The sequence below is a fragment of the Pseudorca crassidens genome, chromosome 5, assembly GCF_039906515.1.
Source record: "Pseudorca crassidens isolate mPseCra1 chromosome 5, mPseCra1.hap1, whole genome shotgun sequence".
NCBI lineage: Eukaryota > Metazoa > Chordata > Mammalia > Artiodactyla > Delphinidae > Pseudorca > Pseudorca crassidens.
This window is the reverse complement of record NC_090300.1, coordinates 102,297,264-102,324,467: the sequence shown is the minus strand read 5'-3', so window position 1 is coordinate 102,324,467 and position 27,204 is coordinate 102,297,264. Positions and strand designations below refer to the sequence as shown.

At 39.0% G+C, this 27,204-nt stretch overlaps 2 protein-coding genes across 7 annotated transcripts in view; one reads left to right on the top strand and one right to left on the bottom strand.

The window, feature by feature from the left end:
* The window catches only part of CMSS1 (cms1 ribosomal small subunit homolog), a 382,923-nt gene that overhangs the window by 35,911 nt on the left and 319,808 nt on the right, over positions 1-27,204 (top strand). The gene's annotated exons all lie outside the window — the stretch shown is intronic.
* FILIP1L (filamin A interacting protein 1 like) overlaps positions 1-27,204 on the bottom strand; it is a 224,398-nt gene that overhangs the window by 25,170 nt on the left and 172,024 nt on the right. The window contains exon 1 of one of the 4 annotated variants that reach the window (XM_067739117.1): positions 21,204-21,344. The exons of the other annotated variants lie outside the window; for them this stretch is intronic. The gene's annotated coding sequence lies outside the window, so the exon portion shown is untranslated. Of the gene's footprint in view, positions 1-21,203; positions 21,345-27,204 lie in introns of those variants that run through there. 4 annotated transcript variants of the gene reach the window in all.

Genomic DNA, 27,204 nt, shown 5'->3' with positions numbered 1-27,204 from the left:
TAGATCATTTGGATAGTATGGACATTTTAACAATATTAATTCTTCCAATCCATGAACATGGAACATCAGTCCATTTATCTGTGTCTTCTTCATTTTATTTCATCAATGTCTTATAGTTTAACTATACAGATCTTTTACTTCCTTGGTTAAATTTATTCCTAAGTATTTTATTCATTTTGATGCTATTGTAAATGGAATTGTTTTCTTAATTCTCTTTCGGTAATTTGTTCTAAAAGAATTTTTTTAACTAAGTACACCTTCACACATTTTAAAGCTGGCATCTAGAATTTTTTATTCAAGGTTTAAATAATTGCAAAAGATATATATTAACGTCTGCCATATAATCTAAAAGTCATCACTGGCAAACCAGTCAACCAAATCAGACATTCAGGAAAAGTCTGGCTTCATTTTTCAACTTAAGTACAAGTGTAAATACACATCCCTCTGGCAACCATTTCACTTCTAGAAGAGATGAGGAACAAGAGCTTATTACCCTGAGTTGTCCCCAGATGAAATAACAGGCACTGTTATTTGCCTGTATCCATCCAGTGGTTGGTTCTGAAGCTGCTGCTGCTCTGCTCTCATGGGACTCTATCAGGAGTATTTCTAGAATTGTCCCTTTGTCTGTGCCCCAGAGGGGTTTCCAACCCAGGAAGATACAATGTAAGAAGATCTTACATTAATTTGGTAAGATTTTGTTAAGTAAGAAGAAGACTCTTTTGAAAGGGTTGTTAAAAAAGGAAACTTGTAGAGCACAAGCACTTTTCTTCTGGCAGACAGCATGTGTGTGAATTGCGGATGTAGACATTGATTCCCTTAAAGTTCTCCATGCTTATACCTCTGGAAATTCTTTGTGTACCCACAAGAGTATGTGTACTCCAGTTTGAAGAATATTGTCTTGGAGTACTCATATTCATGTTCAAGTACTGACATGAGAGGATTATAGGAACATTCATTGAATCCTGTCCAATAAAAACAGGTTGTAGAAGCTGGTTTTATGTACACAAATGTGAGGTAGTTAAATCCAAACTGGCTTACAGCAGTGGCTTATAACAGCTCTTCTTTAAAGTTTCTATTATGGCTCGGAACTGTCATAACTTACTGTAGTTTATCACTATTATTCTGTGCAATGCCAGCTCCTTGTTTTTTCAAAAATAATCACGTATGTAATCTTGAGCATTCTTTGGTACTAATCATCATGCTGGTTCCTTATTACAAAGTATACATTCAGAGCATCTTTTCAGTTTTTATTTACACACACGTCAGCACACATGTGTGAATGTATTTCATCTCCTCTAAGTAAGACACTGTTAGTAATATGCATCATATAACACACATAATGAAACAGATGGTGTGTCTAAATGCTATAATGCCAGTCATACCCATAATAACTTATATATAATTCTCATCACTTTTGATTTGTGTTTTATTTATGTACATTACAATCAACACTACTAAAATATAAGCTTCGTAAGAACAGGACACATGTCTGATTCATTTGTGTCTTCTATATTGTCTACTACAAAGCCCTTATATGTAGAAGGTACCAAATGAATGGCTTTTTGAATGAATGAATGAACATTTTCCTGTGGGAAATACTGTAGTATTGTCCTAACTAATTTTATTCATTTTTAAAAGAAGGTGCTCTGGTGTTTACCATGTGCCTGGTTTTAGGTATTTAAGAAAACTAGGTGTAAATGGTTTTCCCGTTGGTGTTCTCCAAGTATACTGGCCTCTGGAAAGAACTGAGACTGTTCTTCCTTCTTCGGATCCCTGCATTAGAACTGTATGTGCTTGCTTGTTTGAGGAGAAGGGAGATGGGTGGTAAATGTCCACATCCTAGCCCCCCACTCTCCTTTGGTTATTTCATCTCTGCAAACAAAGGAGTGGTCCTTTTTATTTTTTCCTCAGAGCCAGAGCTCTACTGTACAAATATGTTTGTTTATTACACAAGCAACATTACATCAACAACAATGAAACTGAAAAGGAAATATTCACCTATGGTCTGACCACCCTAACACATCAATTATGTTTCTACTTTTCCAGATCCTTTCCCAGTTTTTCATACAACCGGCCCATATAAATAAGCTTAGCATGATTATCAAGCAATAAAACCACAAGCCATTAATGGCATTGTGTTGTTTCTGGTAGCTATAGAAATCAACCATAAGTAGTGAACAACTTCAGAGTCAGCTTAGTTTCTCACCTGTCATCTTTTAGAGGACAAATACCCACTGTATTTACTATATGGATCTTGAATTTACAGTTTCTGATGTTATGTATATGGCAACACTTTTGTTCATTTAATTTGCAAACAACAAAAAATATAATACTGGGACTATACTGAGATGAACAGGGAGGGTTCCTGTTCTCCAGAGTTTGTAGGCTTTTGGGAAAGAATGAGCAGATATGAGGACTCTAAAGAGCTTTTGATTATGTGGGTTATGTCTGTCAATATTTATAGTATTAGAAATTCAGACCAAGATATTTTAAAGTATTTATATATTTATTCATTAAAAATAATAAACCCACTATATGTTAACATAAATAAGATATTTTTATGAAAAATAACTTTTTCTAACCCAAAAACTTAGTGGGAAGGGTTGTTTTATATTTTTGCAAACTCTAATGCCTGGCTTAATTGAAGGCAGCTGGATTCTCAAATCTGTTTCACACATTCCATCAGCTGTAAGAGCAATGACGTCACCACATGTCATGTAGCCTTTGGAAAACTCCTTTTATGCTTGTGAGGGAATGAATGAAAAAGATAGCGTTATTATGAAAATAGCTTTGACCTCACAGACCTCTTGAAAGGGGCCATAGTTTGAGAATTACTGTTCATCTCGAGAATAGACAGTTGAAGCATAAATGGCAAATATGTCTTTCTCTGGAAAAGTCTCTGGTTTAGGCTGTCACCTTCTTCAGGCTGTTACTGAGTGAGCCCTTCGCTTCATGTTGATGAAGTCCCCAGATTCACTGGCCTACTCACTGCTTTAGTGTTTACGTTGTTAATAAAACTAGTTGCTCCCCATCATAGATAGATGGAAGATTCCCTGCCTTCAAATGCCTCTTTCCTAGTTTTTAGAAAAATCCTAAGTGACAAAACTGCCTCCATAAGACATCGTGTTTTGTTTGAAACCACAATTTGAAATAAGGGCATGGAAACCACTGAGTGACCTGGTTCTTAAATGGGTTCATTCACAGTGCTGTGCAGGTCGGCAGACATTTAATTCATTTCAGACTTTTATGAGGCAATTACAGTGAGCACCTACTACGTGCAAAGTACTGTGCCTGTTATTTATCAGTTTACCTTTTTCTGTTAAAACCTGCCTGTATACTTGCAGACCTTACTCTAGTCATAACTTATAATAGTTTCCCATCAACAACCAAACAGTGTGATGATACCAAGTCCTGTTTAGTCTTTTCTTAAGATATATGAAATAGTGTATCTCTCATTCTAGTCCTAACTGTGTAACTTCACCTCGATGGGCCTCAATTCCTATATTTGCTTTCATTCTTCCAGCACTAGTTGAATACATTATTTTTTCTTCTTGATTTAACATGTTCATTAATAAGCAGAAAACTACATATAATGCTTTATTCATTTTTATATCTGCTCTCATGGCTAGACTTTGATAGTCTGATTATAATGATGTCCCACTATATCTTTAAGCAATTTTTATCTAATATGTAGTTTTAATTGTTGCATTGCATTGATAGCGGCCGTGTTTATGGTTAAATAACCACAGAATTCTAAGCAGTTTGCAGAGTAATTACATGGAATTTGTTAGAAAGCTTCCTTAGGTTGAGATAGGTTCTTGGTAATCAGGCCTGTAATTTATGTTTCCTTGCTCTACTCTCTGCTTTTTCAATGGGACTTTTCACTGTTTAGTCTAATTTTTAGGAGCACTCATAAAAATAGCTATGACTAGTCTTTTTTATTCTATGTATGCTGCTTCCTTTTATTTGTCTCACAAGTTAAAGGTTTTTTTAAAAAAATTACAGCTACAGCATACCATAGTCATAATGTAATGCTTGATTCATTTGACTTGGTCAGCAAGATCTAGAAGAACAGTAACACTCTTTTTGGCATCTGCTAGCCAAGTATGAGTATAAATCTGTGTCTGCTTTATGTCCTTGTTACTGAAGATACTGTCATCATCATTGAGATCATTTAGAGACACCATAAATGGGTCCAGATCCAGAAAACTGGGTTGCTGTTTTCCTTCACTGTTTGAAATAAGAATTAGGGTATGAAGTGATGGAGAAGGCTTTAGCTGGTGTCAGAGGAATATACAGTAAAAATGGGGGTGAGTCAGAACTCTTCAACATCTGAACAATCTTGTTTGGCTCCCCAGCGGTCAGAGGAAGTGAATTAATAAGATGCAGATCAACAATGACCTACTAATTATAAGGAGGGAGCTTTTAGCAGAGAAACCGGATCCTAAGAGGAGCTTATGAAATCCTCAGATTGAGCGGAGGGACCAGGATTGGTACAAATCTTTTTTTTAAAAAGAAGGAAGAAGAGCAAAGAAACTGAGACAAAGGGTCTCCCAGAAAGAAAAACTGCTGAAATGCAAGGTTTCAGAACTAGAAAAAGGTCAGTCTAAGAGCTCACAGGCGCAGAGCTTGGGGAGTAAGGCTACAAGGAGAATATTTTCATTTTGAGACCATGGAATCTAGGCTAGGAGACTCTGCACACTCCAATCGAAGGGCCGGGTGGAGACTTAAAAAGGTGCTCAGTCTAGGCCCAGGAGAGGAAGTCAGAACTAACAAGGGAGTGACAATAAGGACAGCATGTGTAAATTTGTACCACGATAATTACTTAGAGCCTGAATTATGTGTTGTTAGTTCTTCAGTGCTGTATTGTCAGTTAAGGAACTTTCTAGAAAGAACTGTTGGATGATGGATGTTCATTGAATACCACTTAGCTTATGCTTCCTCATCCCCCATTTTAATTTTTCGTATTAAAAAGTATCTACTCAGATGGATTTGTCTTTTTGCCATTTACTGAAATAGATTCTTTGCTTTGAATATATTATAGCTATCACGAAGAAACTTAAAAAAAAAAATTACTGTGAGTATACTACTACACTAAAGAGCCGACTCACTTTTCTTTTCATGTTCTTCTCCCCGCCTCCCCACTCTGAATGAGGTTTGAAAAAGATCCCTCAGATCAGTGTTTTAACATTTTTTTCTTTTCCAGACTTTTCATTTTGATTGCTACTACACCAAAAAAACAAACAAAGGAAAAAAAACTAGCCTGTCTTTCAACAGATTGAGACTTAAGGTCCTCGGCAGACTGGAAGTTTCATCTCCCTGATCCGTCAAGGCCTACCTAGGTCTCCCACAGCCATGGTGCCTTCCCCGGCTGCCTGGGAGAAGTATTCAAAAAGCCACCCAGCATGTGGTGCCTTGGACTGTCACAGATTGAGTGTGCTCCTGTATTCCTGAGAGCACCTTGCCTTGTACATGGCATGCAGAGCTGCCTTTAAGTTTAAGTTGATGGTAATGATGATATTGGGCTTGTTCCCAGGTTGCTAACATTTTGACTGTTTATCAGTCTTTCCATTCCTTCCTCCCCCTCTCTGTGGTTGATTTGGTACTCTTTGTGATCTGTGTTCTTCTGGATCATATTTGTTTGCTCCACCATGGTAGCCTTCTTTAGGATAGGAATGATGTCCTGTCTACTGCCTATTCCCTACTGCCCCAGCAGTAGATGGCAGTAAATAGTGCAAGTGGGTGACAAGGGCCAGGCAAGATGACTGACAGGGAGCAAGTACGCTCACCAGCACCGAGGCACAAATGGGAAAGAGGCAATAGAATACTGTGGGGGGCAGGGTAGTGCTGGGGGAGAAATTCAGATTTTGGAGTTCAGTTTTCAGACCTGAGTCTTGGCTTCCCCGCTCTTAACTAGTGTGACTGAGCAAGCAATTTAACCTCTACAAATCTCATTTTCTTCATCTGTAGAATGGGGATAATACTGGAACCTCCCTCATAATAGTGCTGTTCCAAGGATCAAGTAAAACAATCTATACAAAAGCTCCTAGCATACTGCCTGGCACAATACATATCAGTTACCACTAGAAGTAGGAAACTGTACTGATGATGACAGTATAGAAGAACATCTCAGCCACAATGGGCTGCCTCATGTAACGGTCACCTGGGAGAGACAGAGTCCGAATTCACACTAGAATGAAAGATATGACTCCATAATCTATTTACTGTGATCTCTCCTCAGGCCATTCATGGATCTTTTCAGCCATGCACATGGTTTGCTATACTGATTATCATTGGTAGGCTGGGGTTTCTCGGCTTTGGCAGTACTGACATCTTGGGCTGGATGACTGTTTGGTGTGGGGACTGCCTGTGCATTGCAGGGTGTTTAGCAGCACCCCTGGCCTCTACCCACTAGATGCCAGAAGTAACTCAGCACCCCCAGCTCTGTTGTGACAATCAAACAACGTCTCCCAGCATTGCAGAAAACCTGGGGGGGAAATGTCACCTCTGGCTGTAACCACCATTTTAGGGCATAGTTGATTTTTTGGAAAACTTCTGTTAGATCTCTTTGTGTTAGTTGTCTCTGACATTCATAACTCTTCTTCACTGTTTGCTGCTCAAATATATTTGGGATCAGTATTCCCCATTTCTCTTTTGTTCACAGATTTGCACCACAGCTCTTCTCCCTTCCTGGAAGAGAACGTGCTTTGAATGTGTATTATCCAGTGAAATGCCAGCATATCACAACGGATAGTAATAGCTGATTCTCCCAAAGCCTCTTTGATGTTCTGCTCCTCTTTCTCCTGTTCTTCGTTCCTTGCGTGTAAACGTGCAGTGACGTTCTCTGCTGAGATAATATGCTCCTAGACTTGTCTGCCTGGGGACTCAGAGGTGGGGTGGGCTGACGGATGCAGTCTCTTTCTGTATGTGCTACTGCTGGGCTTAGTTTCCATAGTGGAAAATGTGGAGAGGACTATTGAGGATATTTTATAATGTTTTTTGAACATTTCAGAAAAAAATACAAATAACAGGTTGAGGGATACTCAGATTATCTGAGAAAGAAGTTATTTGAGGTTTTCATACTGTTGTATACTTAAGTTTTTAATTATACAAAGTTTACTTTGCTCAGTTTTAACTCTTCAAGAAAGTCTGAATTTCAGTCTTGGATTTCAGATTAGCATTCCTAAATATATACGTCTCCAAATATGTATATTAAAAGGTATAGGGTCCTACCTCATCCTTCATCTGCCAGTTCCTCTTCCCCAACTTAAAACCACTGATATTAGTTTCTTACATGTACTTCTATAATGTCTTTATGAGTAAATAAGCAAATACAAATAAAGATTCTTAGTCTCTCCCTTTTTTATACAAAAAATAACTTACTATAAACTCTCTTTATCCTTCACCTTGGTTTTTGCAGTTAAATATTTTCTTGGAGATTTTTTTTTTTTAAGATTTTTTTGATGTGGACCATTTTTAAAGTCTTTTTTGAATTGTTACAGTATTGGTTCTGTTTTATGTTTTCTGGTTTTTTGGCCCCAAGGCATGTGGAATCTTAGCTCCCCGACCAGGGATCGAACCCACACCCCCTGCATTGGAAGGCGAAGTCTTAACCGCTGGACCGCCAAGGAAGTCCCAGAGATCTTTCTGTTAGATCAGTGTTCTTAAGCGGGGACAGAAAAAGGGAATAAAAGTCAACATGGCTGCTAAATAAATCTTTACAACTTCATGCTTAAAAAATTAAAATTTACACGATTTTTGAGATGAAGTAACATAGAGAAACAGGGAGTCATACTTTTGCTGTTTTGAATTTTTAATATTAAGATAAATTGTAATAGTAATGTTATTTGGTTATAATTTTATAACAACACCTTAACTGATGTATATCTGTTTTTATAATGTCTGTGTGTAGCATGTGCATTTTCTTAGTTAAAAAACTGAAGCCCAGGAAGACAAAATAATACCATTGTTATGGTAGCCCTGGTACTAGAACACAGACTCCAATTCCCAGTTGCTATCAGTGTGGGATTTAGTTTATAGCAAAAAAGAAACAAGCATACTGAGGGTCTACTCTGTGCCACTTGATCTTACTTAATCCTTAAAACAACCTTATGAGGTAAGTATTATTCCTATTTTACAGATGAGGGTAAGGACCAAAACACTAAAATTTAGAGAGGTTAAATAACTACCAAATAGCACAAATAACCAAACCAGAATAAAAACTCACTGTCTACAAAGCATGTGTTCTTTTAGCTTAACCAGTCTACATGCTAGAAAGCCCAGGCAGAGTACTGACCTCAGAAGAGTTTCCTCTTTCTTCCATCTCATGCTTTTAGTGTTAATTTGTTCATTCATTCCTGCACTCTAGGTCCCTATCCCATTGACTCCCTGACCCCCCCCACCTTTGTTCAGTCTGCTCCAGTCATACCAGTTTCCCTGTTGCTCCTTGAGCACAGCAGAGCCTGTGGCTTTTGTACTGGCTGCCTTCCCAGGGAGCCGCTGGACTCTCTCCCCTAGTTCATGTAGTAACACCTGGCATACTATATTTTACTTACTTGATCATTGGCTGTCTCTCCTACTAGAATGTAAACTTCATGTGAGTAGGGAGGTAGGGGTGGGTGTGTTGTGTGTGTGTGTGTTGTGTGTGTGTGTGTGTGTGTGTGTTTTATTCAGTGATGGGTCAAGCAGTGGTCTGTTTTATTCAGTGCTAGATTTATAGCTCAAGAACAGTGCCCAGTATTTGCTTGGTAGTCGATAAGTATTTGTTAAATATTTGAACAAATACCTATTCTACTTTTGAACTAGGTACCATGTTAGGGTATAAGTGTGTGACTGTAAGCAAAAGACACATAGTACAGTCACCCTCTGTATCTTCAGATGCAGAACCCATAGATAGGGAGGGCTGACTGTACTATATCATTTTATTTGGGAGACTTGAGCATCTGTGGATTTTGGTATCTGTGGGAGTCCTGAAACCAATCCCCCTCGGATACTGAAGGATGACTGTAAGTATTCAATAGTTCCTTTCCTCTATAGTCACTGAATAACAGTTATCATTTATTGAGGAATTATTATATGCCATGTACCACGCTAGTCCCGGAAACAGTCATAAGAAGCAAGTACAGCAAGTCCCCGACATACGAACCTTCAAGTTGCAAACTTTCAAAGACATGAATGTGCATTCCATCAGTGTCTGGCGTGAGTGAAATTGCAGCTTGCCCTCGGTCTCGTATTGCTGACGATCCTTCAGCTCTACCATCTCCCACCTCCTCTCCCTCCTCCGGTCAGTAACTCTTCTTGCCTGTTCACTCGATGCCAGCCCCTATATGCCAGCTGTTGTGCTGTACTACTGTACTTTTCAAGGTACTGTACTGTAAGACTTAAAATGTTTTCTTTATTTTTTGTGTTTTTTATGTACATATTATTTGTGTGAAAAGTATTACAGTCTATTACAGTACAGTACTATATAGCCGATTGTGTTAGTTGGCTACCTAGGCTAACTTTGTTGGACTTACGAACCAACTGGATTTATGAACAAGCTCTCAGAAAAGAACTTGTTCGTATGTAGGGGACTTACTGTATTATTATTCTCATTTTACAGAAAAGCAGTTTCTCACCACCGTGACATACATCCACACCTCCTATCTCATATATCTCGTATACCATCGTCTCCAGTGAATTTGTGTGTTGTAATATTCTGCCTGTGAAAGGCACAGAAAATCACTACCCCTTGCAATCCGCTGTTTTGACACTGTATTTTCTGTAGGTTCATGGCTACTTTGAGCTTGAACATGAGATCTTAGCAAATATTCTCTTAATCATTGTAATAATAAAACAAGTTTAGTCATTTGGCATAAATTCATGATTATTTCTGGATGGTTTAGAAAATTGTGACTTTGCCAGTAATAACATCTAATGTTCCCTAGAGGAGGTGGGTTTGTCATAAATACCATTTCCATAGAACATTTCAAGGAACTTAAAGTTCTCGGAAAGTATTTTTAGCAGGCAGCCTTTTCTCAGACAGACTTCAAGGGCATAATGCTGTATACCCTTAAAAGTGTGTATTGTATGTGTTTTATCTTGTTAAGAATATTTGTATGTATTTCTCTCTTTTTTTTTTTTTTTTTTTGGCGGGCTTAGTTGCTTCATAGCATGTGGGATCTTCCCGGACCAGGGCTCGAACCCGTGTCCCTTGCATTGGCAGGCGGACTCCAACCACTGCGCCACCAGGGAAGCCCTGTATGTATTTCTCTTATTGCAAAATCCATTTATATTTAGATGTTCCTTTTGTATCTTAGTGGATTGAGGAAAACAGAAATAGATTCTTTAGAAAAGCATTCTGATGTAGCTACACAATTTTGTTTTTAATCTCCTTTCATCCTTTTTTTTCTCTTCCCAGATCACAGGTTATTTTCATTCAGATATGGCAAATAGATATTTTGGAGGATTAGTATAATTCCTTTCTCTTAACACTTATTCTTTGGTAGGTTGTTTTTCTTTCTTTTATTCTCTCTTTTTAAAAAAGTTACAAAGAATATATCCTTTTCCAAATCTTACTCTGAGCCAAAAGGAAAGAAAAAATTTTTTAAGCCCCTAGTTCCTGTAAGTCTTTTTTTAAAAAAGGCTTAACTCTTTTATTTGGCTTTCATACTTTAATTCACTGGTGTTCAGTTTGTAGATTTAACATAAAAGGCCAAAACAGGGAGCAGTCATATGCCAGAGTAGATGAGTTCACTGGTTTTCACCTCCCTGTAGTCTGGCTGCCTGCACAGAGGCAGCGGCTAACGTGGTATGCTTGGGAAACCAAACGTTTCCTAACTTGTTAGTGGGAAATGTAGACTTCAGAAACTTAGAAACCACAACAACAGAGGCTTATGTTTTATTGTGACTACTGAAATCACACAATTTGCCATGAGAAACAGGCTAGATAGGAGTCCAAAGAGCATAAAATGTGAAACATTTTGATTCCTAGAGAACTTCCTTCTTTTTCCCCTTCCATTTTAGCTATAGTAAATCAGTAAATAAGGAGGGCAAAGGAAGTAGAACATTTAATCCCATTAAACAGTATTTGGAGGTCAAGGCAGTTGGAAGATGAAGGTTGATGTTTGGCCTGACTGCCTGCTGAGCAAACAGTGAGATCCTGAACCACAGTGAACATCCTCCATCTACCTTTACTCACTTTTCCTAGTTCCTGAGGGTGACTGGTTTCTGTCTCCTAAATGATGTTTTAGAGAACTAGAGTTTGGGCCATATGTAAAACTTAATTACAGGTAGGTGGGAAAGTTTTATTCTAAAATCTGTTGGAATGTAACTGACCATTTTTCTTGTGGTCTTTGCATGTCCTCTTGCATACATTTTAAAAATTAAAGTTATTTTGGTCATCTAACCTTGTTTAATTTTCCCTAACGAACAGTTCAGAGCATTTGGGTTACATTTTCCTTTTCTGCCACTTCTGAGCATTGAGAAGATAGAAAGCATGAACACAGAGTTTGATCCTATTTTCTCTAAGTTGGGTTCTTCTAAGATGAATGTGTTCTAGAGAATATTTAGCTTGTGTAGTTAGGGGCAATTCCATCTTAAGATGTTACAGTGGTTTGCAACAGGCCTGCTAGTGGTGAGAGCAGTGACTTGATACTTTACTTCCCTTGGCCCTGGGCCTGTCTGCAGCTGATTTTGTCCCTGCACAAAAGTTTTACCCATTTAGTTATGTTTATCGGTATGAGAAATTCTGTTTGGAAAAAAATTGATGAAAAGGCTATATAGTATACCTTGTGTATGTGCTATATGAATACCCATCCATTTTTGCCTTGACCGTATATTACTTTTGAATTTTAATTAATTTTAAGATTTGAATTTTGAGAGAGGGCAAACTATTTCACGTTTGCAGTCGTTGAAAAAAGCATTGTTGAAAAAAGCACTGACTTCAGTCTCCCTCACTTTTAAAGTTTACTCATTCACAGCTAAAAACAAAGAAAAAAAGCAAAACCCCAATTCTCAAGCAACAGAAAAGCCACTTTCAAAAGAGCCATGTATTCAATGGACAGGGAATGTTGGACCAAAATCTGCCACTGACTTAACTCTATGACCTTGCCTCATCAACCTGTTACCTCAGCTGCAACATGGGGAAAGCAATACAATTTTGTCTCTAAGGTTTACAAAGCCTTTAATGATCCTCAAATCTCAGTTCCAGAGGATAAAAACCACTACCAACCTTTAAAGTCCTTTCCCTCCCTTCTTTCCTATATAGCACTATGTACAAATTCACATGTCAAAAATGTATATTCCATTCTATCAGAAGAGATTTTATGACTCGTCAAGTCTCAGTGGTTCATAACTATACAGGAACCTTAATTGGAATTTCAGGGGATTCAGATTTATTTTTGGTTCTTTATATGTCAAGCATTTGTTATAGTTCAAGATTATAAGTGTGCTGTAAAAGTACAGAAGTAAATCTTTTTAGTGTCTGACACTTAAAATGTTATGCTAAATTGAAAGTATAATTAAACTGAAAAGTGAACACCTAGGAACTAGTATTTGACTAGTAGTTTCTGAAAGGAAATCTTCATTGTCTGTGGGTAGGATCTAATATAAGCTATTTAGCCCATGTTGTAAGATTTGTCTCACCTATTTGTTTTATATGTGTGCCTCTCCAGCATGGTAGGACTTTCCAGGTAAAACAGGAGATTCCAGGCCAGCTTTTAAGCCTTTTGCTCTCCTTGGTCCTTTACTCAGTAACTTGTTTTTTATTTCAGGTGACTAAGACTTCTTTAGGAAAGCTCATGTGGGTTTCTCATAGGAGGGATTCCTTTCAAGCAGGGAAATCAGGATAAAGGATAACCTCACTTTTCAGAGTGGCTGAAGTTAAGTACTAGAGACATGGATTTTCTCCAGTAAGCTTAATCCTGAGTTCTTAACTCTCCAATAAGCTTAAACATGAGTTCTTTGGGACTGCATCCTACAAAGCACCTCCTCTTTGGCCCTGAGACAGCCCCTTGTGCCTCAGCCTGGAGGAACCCAATAGCACCAGATGATGATGGAGCATCATTCTTATGGGCAGACTGGCTTAATATCTAGAAGAACAATAGATACCATTTACTGAGTGTCTGCTGTGGGTCTGGCATTGTGCCAACTGCTTTATCATCACTTTTAATCTTCACTTTAAGGATTGAAATAACTATGGAAGTCCAGGTTGTTCTAAAGGCCAAATAATGGAGTTTAAAATCAGACTTTGGGTGTTCTGATGCTGGATCAAGCCTTCTTTCTCTTTTTACCTCATATTCCCTTTTCACAGTAGACTTCCAAGGGATAAATCTGCCATCATTTTTTGGAATGCTACATTTACATTTCACTTTCCATCTTTTCCATAAATGTTCCCTAACTTGTCTAACCCTGGCTGGTTCCCCTTTCTGAGTTCCCACAGCCCTTACAGTTTTGTGACACAAATACTCTGTATTGTTTTATACCACTTTCTAATTTGTTATATTAGTTTTGCTCTTGAACTAACTATAAGCTCCTTAAAGAATCTGATACCTCTGTATCCTCCACATGGGTCTGAAATTGGTACATACTTGATGACCAAATGATTTGAGAGGTGAGAAGACCCATTTCTTAGGGGAATATAACTCCCTCTTAGTCTGAATGATGCCTACAGTTCTCAGAATTTACTCTAATTATTATGAGAGCTGAAGAAGGAGAAGTAGAGTTTTGTTCCTCCTGTTCTTGTCACTTTGGAGGAGGGAGAACCACTCAAAGAAGTGAATTCACTTGGAGACAAATTTAAATAAGTCCAGATGGGGGTAAACTAGCCAGAGAATCTTAACTTTGCCTGTGATTCTTTGCATCTTTGTTCAGCCCAGTGAATTTTATGAGACTGTAAGAAGACTCTCGTGAGGCGTAATGTTAGGGGAGATGAGTAGAACCCCAGTCATTTAACAAAGTTGTTCTCATCTTTATCTAAAAGACCTCAGTCTGCCCCATATAGGCAGTTGTATGAAAGCCTGAAGGATAATACTGAACCTCAAACATAATGTGTTTCTTTTAATAAAAAGAGTGTTTAACTCTCTTGATAAAAAATGAATTATTTTTAAAGAATAGATAATCTTCTCATTTGCAGCAAAGGATTATTTTATACAGAACTCCACAGAGTGATTCACCTCCTCTGCCATTCCCAATTAACTGACAAGCCAAGGCTAAGGGACTTACACAGCATCTCACTGCAGGCCATTTGTCTTCAGCAAGAAGGAACTTTCTCATGCTCTCCCCAAGCTCTTAGGCTAAGCAGCTCCATCCTTTTCTTCAAATGTAACAGCAGTCACTTAAGTCTTGTCAGACCAAATGTGATGAATATTTTACATTCCTCTTATAATTTCTGCTCAGAGATTTGTTTTTGTTTTGATTCACTTAAAAGAGAATTTTAAAAAGAGAGAGAAAATTTAGTTCACCTTTAAACTTTTGTTCCAAGACTGGTGGGCCATGAGATATGATAAATCTGGCAGATTTACCCCTGTCAGAGCCGCCCATCTTGAAGGTCTGAGCTCATCTTTTTTTTTTTTTTTTTTTTTTTTTTCTGAGCTCATCTTTGCGGCTGCTCTTGGTAGGATGATTTGGATTTTCTCACAGGCTCAAGGGCTATAGTTATGTGAATTTTGCCTCTGGCTTAAGAGTGGACTTTTTCCTCACATTCTTCCCATTTTCTTTAGCTGACTTGTCTCTCTAATGATAGGATCAGTAGCTTATATTTTTATATAGTCTTTGACTCTACGTGATCAGAGTTCCCTCAGGGGTTACTGTGCACTATTCTATCCTTACCCAGTATTGAGAGATACTTACAGTGGATGACATTGTTCCCATTTTTTAGGTTAATGGAAGCCAAGGCTATAGGAGGCTTACGCAGAGAATGGATGGCAGAGCCAAGAAGAGTAGAACTTGATTTACGAACCATTATTCTTACTCTTTAGTCTTAGCATTGAGGTAACACTATTTGTCCATATCAATTTAGTGTCAGTAGTAAACAAGCTTGGAGACTGACTACATTTGTGTTGTATTTTTTTTTTTGCGGTACGCGGGCCTCTCACTGTTGTGGCCTCTCCCGTTGTGGAGCAACAGGCTCCGGACGCGCAGGCTCGGCGGCCATGGCTCACGGGCACAGCCGCTCTGCGGCATGTGGGATCTTCCTGGACCGGGGCACGAACCCGTGTCCCCCTGCATCGGCAGGCGGACTCTCAACCACTGCGCCACCAAGGAAGCCCATGTGTTATATTTTTTTTAAAAAACAGTCCCACATTGTTTATCTTTATTTTTATGTACAGCTGACCTGTATTATGTATATTGCTTTATCAGTTCATTAAAAAAGAGGCCGAACAGGACAGTGATCAATGATTGGAACCACTGTGCAAGAGCTGCTGATAATCTTAGCCCTTGTCATCAACAAGGTGTTGATGACTAACATAGGTGTAGCTATGTTAGTGACATGGTGTGGTGTGTGGAGAACTTAGTTGCTGGGCTTGTTGTCCTGCCTTGTCCTTATAGCACAGTGTCTGGTAGACACTCAGTAAATGTTTGGTGCTGATGAGGAGTTACAAGCCCTAGGCTGGTTTCACAGGTTGACACTGGCGTTACCTAACTTTGAAACTATAGAAAAATTATTCCTTTTCTGTAAAACCTGGCAGATGAATTGACTACCCACAGAAACTTTGGAATCAAAATATATACTTGGGGGCTTCCCTGGTGATGCAGTGGTTGAGAGTCCGCCTGCCGACGCAGGGGACACGGGTTCGTGCCCCGGTCCGGGAAGATCCCACATGCCACGGAACGGCTGGGCCCGTGAGCCATGGCCGCTAAGCCTGCGCGTCCAGAGCCTGTGCTCCGCAATGGGAGAGGCCACAGCAGTGAGAGGCCGGCGTACCGCAAAAAAAAATAATAATAAATAAAAAAAAAAAATATATATATATATACACACACACATACATACATACTTGGGAAAGGGCAATCTGCTAACTTCTAGTTATTGCAAGGACAAACTGTTTGGACCCCATGAGTGCAATTCCCAGGCGTTCAGCTGAGGCACAGAAATTAGGGAAAAACAGAAGAATACCCTTCATTAAGGACAAAAACACTGCACTCTGTTCTTTCATATTTTGCTTCCCATCCATTTCTTGCCCCGGGGCAATTCACCTGGTACTGTTTCACCATCTTTATTCTCATTATTTTGGGAGGACATTAAAGTGAGGTAGATGGAGGTGGGTAGACAGAGAAGCATCTGACTTGAAGTCTGCCTACACAACACATACTGTATAGTAAAAGCAGATTTCACTGCCTCGACTTCATCTGAGCCTAATTCGTTTTCTGGTTTTTGTGTTTTATATGTCAATTCTATGTAGTTACTTCAAATAGTGGCAGAGACTTGTTTTGAGCTCCTGAACAAAATCTAGAAGAAGGGGCCCTTCCTAACCCACTGTTTCCAGAAATACTCTTTTCTTACCAAATAAGAAGCTTCCAGGGTATAATTTATTCATATATTTATCCAATACCCTTCTTGGCCTGGTGACATACCTACTAACTATAGCTAGGTGTTTTTCCAGGTGCTAGGGATAAAGTTGGTAGCAAAATTGACCTTCAAGGAGTTTACAGTCCAGTAGACAGACGATAAACAAGCAGTTAATGTATAATTTAATGTCATGTAGCAATGCATGGTATGAAGGAAAGTAAAGCAGGTAAGTATTTCCAGGAGCTTATAGCCCACAGTGACTTCCTGTAAAGTTTTTGGGAGGGTTTTTTTTGTTTTTTGGGTTTTTTTTTTGTTTTTTACATGGGCCTCTCACTGTTGTGGCCTCTCCCGTTGCAGAGCACAGGCTCCGGACACGCAGGCTCAGCGGCCATGGCTCATGGGCCCAGCCGCTCTGCGGCATGTGGGATCCTCCCAGACCGGGGCACGAACCCGTGTCCCCTGCATCGGCAGGCGGACTCCCAACCACTGCGCCACCAGGGAAGCCCAGGGAGGGTTGTTTTAAAGGCATTGATTCACTGAGTTTTGAAAGGGAACCTACTAGCTGGGGAGGTCTAGGGAAGGCAGAATGCTTGTAGTTGGAAGACACTACGAAGAGGTCACTTGTCATGTTAGTGGATCAGACGTAAATGGCTTTAACTATAACTGTAGAGCATACACTCTTTGCAGGGCACCTCTCAGCTTTTAGGCAGAGAGTGAGCTTTGCCGTCCAGAGGACCTTTAAGTACATTTATTATTTGTTTTCTTTGTCCTCCCTTTATCACCTCCCTTCCATTGTAGCCTGGTTGAACTGTATTGATTTTCACCTCCCTCCTTTCCCTTTGTCTTCTTACTGCTTGTACTTATTAACAAGAACTTTGAACCTTTCTACTTTCTTTTTTTTTTAATGGGTTTTATATCCAAATTAACACCTACAGTACCAAGGCTTCTTCTGGGGCTTCTGTTCTCATCTCTTCCTACCATTAATTTAAGGAGAAACCAAAGGCTATAGCCCAAGAATGCAGGGGGCCCTGGCTCTGCCTCTGAGTAGCTCTGTGTCTCTGAGGTAAGTCACACTGTAGACATCAGTTTCTTCTGCAGGGTGAGGCATTTGGATCAGATGGCCTCCAAGGCCTCTTCCAGCTATAAAGTTCTGTGGACATTTCCTGTCAGGTCTGTGTCCGTGTGTGTGTGTACACTCTCTGGGGCCTGGGGCATCCCACTGTCCCTAAAGAACTTACCAAGGCACTTCTCAAACTCACATCTGTGGGACTGAGTGTTTGCTATTCTGACAAAATATACACTCTTACTGATAATGACTGTGCTCTAGGCTATAATCAGTAGTTACCATAAACAGAAACAAGGTGTTTGCACTTCTACCTGTCCCAATGATAGCTACACTTACCTACTTACTCTTGCACATACCTCCTCACCCATCCCCACACACACAAATGTATCATTTCCAAAGCTAGTCATTAAAAAAGTATAATTGTATCTTTAAGAGTTAATCTTATTTTGGAACCAGTAGGGCATAGGAATGTGAGGATGGTCAGACTGGAGAAAAAATGCTGCTAATGTTTTACCCTCTGTTCTTGGGCTCAGAATGAAAACTGCTGCTGTCCTATCTAATCTGCTAAATTAGAATCTCATGGAACAAGCATGAAAAGGGAGTCCTTCTCCCATATCTGAAAAAGAACCAAGCAACTTTCCTGGGAGAGCCTTCCCACTTTTACTTGCCCAGCTTTCCCAGTCGGAGGTAATGTTAATGCAGAAGGCGGCCAGGGAGAGAAAATCTCAACTCTGTTTTTGAGAAGAGGAATATAGGAGGTTTTAGAACTGTGTTGGTGATGATCTGCTAGGAATTAGTGTACCTCACACTCGAAGTAGAAACTGACTGGCCAGAGGAATTTCTAAGATTCTTTGTAGCACACATTAAACATAAGTGATTGAGTTGGTGGCCCTAGTGATGGCAAAGGCAGCCGTAGAAATACTTCTTTGAAAGTTTGTGATGCTTGCTGAATATGCAGTCTCTTCATCTTTAAATCCTTATTTAAACATAATTTACAGAAACTAAATCAGTTTATATTGAAGCTAAATTCACAGTCAAATGCAAATTAACTAAACTCTAAAAATCATTTAAAATTAATGATATGCCCAAGAGGATAAGGTGTGTTAGATTTTTCAAAGATAATGACTGGCTGTGTGGGTAACAGATCTCAGTTCTTGAAGCAGGTTGAGACCAATATTGCTTTACATCCTTTGATTATTACTTTACAATATCCAGTCTTTTATAAACAGTTCTCTTCCTGCCCCGCTTCCTTTTTCCCTTTAATAGGAGGCTGTATTTTTTTTTTCTCTATTCACCTTGTAAAAGCATTCACTTTGCCCTGAAGCACTAGATATGGACAGAACATGACCTAAGAACAATTAATGGAATTTTGCTCTTCTCCCCCATTTTCACTTTCTTTACCTCAAAATCCATTTATTATCAAAGGCACTTTTTTGGAGGGGAAGAGGTAGCAGAGAACCCTAAAGCAAAGTTCATAGCATTTTGAGAAGGCAGATTAATGGGAATTGCAAGTGGACTTGAAAATTGAGAAGCTCTAAGCTTACTTGTATTTTCATATTGATTGTTACTATAGACTCCATCACAACATTAGGAAAATATCACAAAAGTACCAGGGCTTAATGGGTAAGGTTAATCACCATAGAAAGGTAAATGAATTTATTAATTATAAAATTAATATGTGCTTTATCTGGAGATGTAAAAATTCACATTCATTCAATCCAAAACATTTTTTCCATCATGTAAGTTATCCCAAGCACTAAGAAATGCTCACTAAGAGAGGCCACTGAGAGGTAATGTATCCACGATAAATCTTTTTTAACTTTCCATTTTAAAAGGGGTTTTAATGGGTGATTGTTCTTTGAACTACACTTTAAAGTTAATAAATGGAAAAAAGTGTGGACTGTTGAAGTGTGTCACTTAAAATTTTGTTTTAAAATTAATGCTTGCCTGTTTTACAAAAATAAAATGCAGACTCTGGGAAACAGCTGTTAGGGCTTTGATAGAGGTTATGATTTTTCAACAGTTGAGCTATAGTTTATGGTACAGATGGTACTTTGGGTATAGCTGAAACAATAATTGATGGTTTCTATTTCCCTCCTCCTCTATTAGATTCAAAAGACTGGAATACCTTTTTCCCTAGATAGGAATTTTTTCAGTTTCCAATTACAGCCTATATCAAATAAACAACTTTTCTATTGCATATTCTGTACTTCTCCACAGTAACCTGGGTGTTGCCCCCTCTTCTCATTATGGTAGGCTTCCCTATATTTGAAATAATAGTTTTGAGGAAATGCTACTTCTCAGTACTAACCTGCAGTTTATAAAGCCTATCTTCAGGCCAAGTAACATATAATTTTTCTTTTAGAATACTAAAACCAAAGCCTTGCACTGCTTCAAACAAAATTAGCAAATAAAACTCCTGTGAAGCAAAAATGGCAGGCACTAATGTCATATACTTTAAAAAACTCAACCACAGGAATTACTAGAAATACAGATATATCCCGAATTTTGAGCAGGTAAAAAACTATGTTTCAAATGATAAGTAAAACACAGGGACTATTTTAAAAGGGAAATAATTCTTTCACACATTTTTTTTCTTAAGTTTGTTTTACAACATATGTTCAGACCAAATAAAGTTTGAGTGATAAATCATTTTTTCATCTCCTATTCCAGGGTTTTAAATTTGACATAGCATATTTTGTTTTTAATTCCTCTGCTGATTTTTATTCTGAAAAGTAAAGTAAAATATGTAGATTTTCGGCATCTGCCAATGGTTCAATTATCATACTATAAGGGTTCGTTTATAGCAATAGTCTATCCAGGGTTTAGATGTAACGAATTATGGATCAAAACGCCACTGATTAACAAAATTCTTCTATAGGCTTTACCTTTTAAATTAGTATTTCTACATAATAAGCTATTGTCCAACATGTTACTATAGAGGAACTAGCTTTATCTTTAATTTGCATTGCAGTTTGTCATTTACCCACTGACTGGAGTTGAATTAAAAAGTTAGAACTCAAAACTGTGAGTTACTTTCTTGTACTAATTAACATTTGCTTTTAAGACAGAATAGCGTTTGTAGGATTTTTTGAAGCTTAAAAAGTGCTTTACTTTTAAAGTTAGATTCATCCTAATTACACGATGTATTCCTAACAGGGGTTTTCTAGTTTTTTATATGAAGATTTACAAAAGAGGGAGGGCATTGCGGGGGGGGGGACGACAAATCCACTACCTTGTGGTAGTGTTTCGCACTGTGCTCTTATAAGACTTAAAGGAGTTTGAGCCCTAGGAGAGGTAAGATCAGGAGATAGAGTTGCTGTAGTACAATATACTCTCCCCACCCTTTCCCCAAAGATTTCTCAATACAGGCAGGATACCATGTGTAGCTTACTTGGAAGGCGTCTGTAATATATAGTCATCCCTCACCTCTCTACATTTAAAATTAAATCCCAAATCTGTTTTCTCTATCGGAGAAAACTTTTCAGGTTTTGTGTGAGTTGGGAAAGGTTTTGAACCTAGAGTTCATTGGACGCGCTTTTCGAAACCTGTCCAGTTCGTGATGCTAATAACTTTAAAAGCCACCTACAGACTGCCTAGCTCTCAGACAGCAATCCCCTTGCTGGAGCTGAGCGGCTCTCCCGGGCTTACCTGAGTCGCCTGCGCTGGGGCCGGGCGGGGGCCGGGCGGGGGCCGCAGTCTCGCGGCGCTGCGAGCGGGCTGTGCGCGCTCCAGGAGTCGCCCGAACAATGCGAGCGGGGCGCCGAGCGCGCCCGGCCTATGGGCGTTACGTCACTGCGCTGCCTTATAAGGCGCTCCGCGTGTGCGGCGCGGGCGGCGGGGGCGCCGGTGACAGCCAGATCCGCGGCGGCGGCGCTACATCGCGCCCCGGCTCCGCCGACGCTCGGACCGTGTGAACGCACAGTCGGTCCCGGCTCCCCGCGGAGGGGAATGGGCGGCGGGCCGGGGACGCTGGCGCCCTCCTGCCGGGCTAATCGAGTCATTGGGGGTCAGGGTTGATCCGCTTGTAACTTTTCTCCCTCTGGGGCTCTAAAGCTTCTGTTATTGCTTGGGATTCTTAAATACACATCATGTTATTCTTATTTATACTTTAGTAAATACGTTTTTGTTACATTTGTTTTTTGGTTGCTGGGGAAGAAGGCGGCAGAGGGAAGCCAGAAGTCTCAGTCTCTCTTTTTTTGGAGACATCTCCGGGAGTGATTTAGACTTCAAACCTTCTCTTTCCTCTTTGTAAAGAGTAGGGGTCCTCAGAGGATAGTATTTTATTTCCTGATGATGTAACTACCAAACAATTCTTCAAGTGGTGATGGGAAGGCCAGATGAAATCTTATTTTTTCAGTGTTTTTCCTGAGAGAACCTCCTTGTTCCTCATTTCTGCATGCCTGTGTTTTAACGAAAGTAGTTAAAACTAATCAGTTTATATGGCAGGGAAAATATTTATTAAAGAAATTTAATGTTTTGTGCAGTCCTTTCAAGACAAAGTATAAAAGTAGAACTTTAGAATCAGTTTTAATTCATCTGTTCTTTTCTACCAGCACACAAAATAAAACAAAATAAAAAAGACCTGAGAAGAAAAAAGAAACTGACGAAATATGACTGAATTAAGCCTGTTACCCTTTACTAGGGGGCAGATTTACTTGTATAAATACTTTTTTTTGTAAATGAGAATTAGCCTCCTAATTGCTTTGCACAGCAATAAGAGAAGTAATCTCTAAAGTCCTAGCCAACTATATGAATCTGCTAAGTAAATTAGAGACGTGGCTGCCTCATTTGTGAGTTTCAAATAAACTGAGTAGTTTAAATAACTTGAGTCTATTTAATTTTTAAAATTACATTAAAATAGGATTGCTTCCTATTATAATGTACATGTCTGTAGAATTATTGTTTCCATATGTTTTGTCAAACAGAAATAATGAAAATAGTCTGCCTGTTTCTTTTCTTTAGTGTGGAGTAGAGAAAGACTGGTTGCAGAGAATTTATAGTTAGCAAAAATGGCATGGAGAAAAGATGCAGGGCACAAAAATAAACATGTATCATCTTTAATAAACTGTGGGCTCACTTTAACAGTTCTTCTAGATCACTCTACCTGTCTACTGAGATGCGTATTAAACTAACCCCTGCTTTTTGTACATACTGTTTTAAGAGAAGTGAATGATTATACTCTTCAGCTGAACTTAAGTTTTAATATTTGATTTGCAGTTTCGTATTAACATTTTAGATGTTGGTTTGTTAAATACACTTATGAAGTGTATTTAAATATTTTTAGTCTCCTATGCTTGCCTTGTACTGATTAAATATCCTTTGAGATTTTTATACTAGCTTTGATTTATTACAAGTGAGATAAAATGACTGTTATGAAAGTTGCATGAAGCATAAACACCTGAATCTCAACTCCAAACTGGTAACATAAAGCACCTCTACCCAAAGCTAGCATTTTTGTAACTTGTTCTGCCTCCTTTCCCCTCTGATGGATACAGAGGCTTCCTAACATTTGACACTACCGTTTATTTCTTTCTTATACTTTTGTACTCATGCTTTGCATTTATGTTCATGCTTTTGACTTCCCAGTTTCCCTGTAAAATATGTCAGTATTATTTCCTCCTTTTCTTTAGGTGAAGTAACTGAAGACTAGAGAAGTTAAATGGCTAAAAGACTTGTCTAGGGTTCTTGAAGCAAGAGAAAAGAAGATTAGTACGCCTACTTCCGAGTTCCTTGCCTGTGCTCTTAACTGCTGAAGCACTGGCCTCTGAAACAGCTATGACTCAGCGTTCCAGCTGAGGTCATGGTATGTGGCCACTCTCTTCAGGAATCAATAATAACTCTCATTTGTTGAGCTTTTAGTTCATACCAGTCACTGTGCTTAATGCTCTACATGCACTCCATCATTTAATCTGCATAACACATTTTGAGGTGGTTTTATCCATACTTTTCAGATGATGAAACACATTTGGAAGGGTAAAATTGCTTGACCAAGGTCACACTGCTGGTAAAGTAATGAAAGCAAAAAATTGAACCAGTGTTATTGTATATACAGCCTTAGTCTTGTCTTCTGTTAAGGATTTGCTCAGAATCTCTCAGAGGTGTTGCTAGTAAAGAAATATTCTGATTTAACTGAGAAGTTTGTGTCTTTATTTTTCAGACTGATGTTGAACTAGGAGAACTAAAACTCACACTCTTCGTAGGCCACACACCAGAGCCACCCTGACTGTGTGCCGAATAACCCTAGGGAGTGTTGTTTACATTGGAGACATTGTGGATTTGTATATTTACTAAGATAGTTTTCTTGAGGATGTTGGCAACATGTTCTAATAAAGATAGAATATTATAAAAATTTTCCAACAGATGAAAGTCAAAGGTCTTGAAGAAGCGGAATCTTTATCTAACTGACACAAGGGCACCCTGGGTCTTGTATTGAACACTCCAGCCAGCCATTGGCATTGTGCTCCACTGGCCACATGAGTAGATTTTTATCTGCTTTCCTTTTCCTATCAACATTCTCTTTGCAATGCAATTTTTGTTCTCTTAGCTTCTGACATATATTTATTATGAAAAGAATAGAGTTATGACCATTGTGCCTCAGTCTTGGCTGAAAAAGTTTTACTTCCCTTTTTACTGAAAATTTTACTATCCAGTTGCTATATGACTCTTCTCATTTTATAATCAGGAATATCCTACAAATAAGTATACCTGCAAATAAAAGTCCTTTCTACAACTAGTAAGCTGAATTTATGATCTAAATCAGCAATAGTTTTAAGTTATCATTTGGAAATGGCACAAAGGAATTTTTCTACCAAGCTAATTGCTTTCTAATGCAGAAGAAGGGTTTGTAGGTGACAAGGCTGGAAACTAGGATGTATCCATTTGATTGAATGGTATGAGGTCTCTTTTGTTAGATAGCCCAAAACAGTTGAATATCAGCAATTTCCCATGGTTTAAGCTATTGCCAGGAGGTTATTACAATGGCCACAGCAACCAATGTTAGTAGTAGTGTCCACAATTATTTAACTGTTTTAAAATAACATTAATGTGTTACTAAACATGTCAGAGCCAGTTTCTCTTTGTGAAGTGACTGCTCTTATTTTCTTTCTTGTCCTGTCTCCCTGCCTTTGTTTCTTCTTGTGACTGGTAAAGTCTTTTGGTCATCTGAATAAGTGCCAGAGAAGCAGTATTCATAATTAGCTGAACCTTTTCTAGAGCCGCCCACAATTTTTACTATTGGTTCTTTCATCAGGTAAGTGGCAGTGTGCACTGCTCTCTGGAAGCTCTGCTGCAAGCTTTGGGATGGTAACACTCACGTGGCATGTGACATGTTTGCTCCTTTGCCTCTAGAAGAGTATATGTGGAAACACTATAACATGCAAAGAAAAACAGCAATTCTTATTATGGGCTTGGTGCTGTTATGAGAAGCTGAACAGAGAGGGGATATAGATCCAGGATGGCATGGGGAGAGGCAGAATGCTGTGGTCCTTCATTGCATCAGCCAGTAGTTGGATTGGCCAGAGTGTGAGCCTTTGGTGCTAAGATATTCCTCCTGACAGAACATTCTAACATCTCATGCACAGACTTCTTGAAAAACGGCTTTGCCTCTGAGCATTGGGCAAGCCTGCTGTAGATGTGGAACTGATCACTTCTCTGCTTCTACACAATTTTGGAGGAAGGCTAAAGAGACTGAGCACCACAGGTGGGCAACTGTGGAACATAGAACCAAAAGGAAAGTCTGAGGGTGAAAGCAGCTTCTCTCCATGCCAGGGACAATCAGTTTTCTAACCTACCTCTTCCTTTCACTCTTCTTTCTGTTCCCCAGGTGATATCTGCCTCGCTCTGTACACATAAATGCCTGCATGAAATATACCACATCCCCAGGCAGCACAGCACTTACACTGTGCACCGAGAGCTTAACCAGCAGTTAATGGGCTGTAGTGAATTTGAATTTACATACAGACTGTCTCACTCTTACCTGCAGCCCAGATCTCCTGTCCCAGGCCTCCATAGTCCTTGACGTTTCCAGAGGCTCCTCAACTATTCCTATTCTTACTTTAGCAGACTTTGATTTTATAAAGGTACCAATCCCCTTGAGAGTTAACTTGGGCTGATAGCAACAGTGTCAGTGGTAATGTTAGGGAATGGGATGCCCTTTATTAACATTAAAATGAATGCTATTTTGTGGCTTTAAAAATTAACTTAAAAATAGTTCAGTGCCCATGTCATAATTTGGAAAATGCAGAAAAGTCAAAAAGACATTTTACAACTTGTTCTACCACATGAATACTGCCAACTATTAACAATTCCATGTACTGTGTTTCCTTTTGGTCTTTTTCTAAGCATTTGTAAAGCATAATTGTTTTCATACTTTGGGCCATAATTGTGTATTGTTTCTTTTTACCTTTTTATATTAATGTTCCTGGCTTTTCTATAGCTATCGGGTCATTTAAAAGCATATATTTGCATATTTTCCCTAGAAATGGTGGTCATAAAGCCAACCACTGACATCACCATGGTTTTTCTTTAACAAATGAAACAAGGAAGTCCATATGTAATGGAGACTTTTCCGTTGATCAGAGACCTCCTATTCTTGGTTTACGTGGGATGCTATGAGTTGACTATGGGACTCTAGTGAGCATGCCAGTAGGTGAGCAGAATGACTTGGGGAGAATGAAGGATTGATAATATGACATCACCATAAGATTATTAAATGAGAAGCAGGAAAAGCCTGCTATTTAGGTCCAGTCCATTTGCTTATTTATTCCTGCAAACATTTTGTGTTTCCTTGGTAACTAATAATAGTTTTGTGAAATTGTTGAACTCACAAGTATTGCTGCAAGAGTAAAAAAAAAATCCTTGAATCACAGAAATTAGATGGAAGAGACCTATTAGGTCATCTTCTTTGTTCCTTGCCAGTACAGATTGTTCTTAATACTTTGTTCAATCCATTTTTTTAAAGGGACCTTGTAAACTAGTTGGTATTCCATGTCTTTTTTAAGTAATGCGTTTTAAAAGAAACTACTCTGACAGCTTTTTCTGTATAGTTGTGGAGCTTGATTTCAGGCTAAATATAAAGGAGGAAGACCTATGGGTTCAAAGTACAATTGGGGACTTCCGTGGTGGCGCAGTGGTTAAGAATCCACCTGCCAATGCAGTCGACACGGGTTTGATCCCTGGTCTGGGAAGATCCCACAAGCTGCAGAGCAACTAAGCCCATGCGCCACAACTACTGAGCCTGCGCTCTAGAGCCCGCGAGCCACAACTGCTGAAGCCCATGTGCCTAGAGCCCGTGCTCTGCAACAAGAGAAGCCACAGCAATGAGAAGCCCGCGCACCACAACAAAGAGTAGCCCCCGCTCACCTCCACTAGAGAAAGCCGGCGCGCAGTGACAAAGACCCAAGGCAGCCAAAAATAAAATAAGTAAAGTACAATTGAACAGGTTTTTTTAGTTGGAAGTCATTGGGACAGTTTAGGATGTTATTGGAATAGTTGGCCAACTAAGGGTGAAACAGATGGGTGAGTTGAATTTATGTTTTCTTTTATCATTGGAAACTCAAATATAACAATGCATGAGGATAAACTGTTAATCATATAAACTCATTGAAATGGATCTAGAAGACCTAAGGAAGTAAAGCATTTAGGAAGTAAA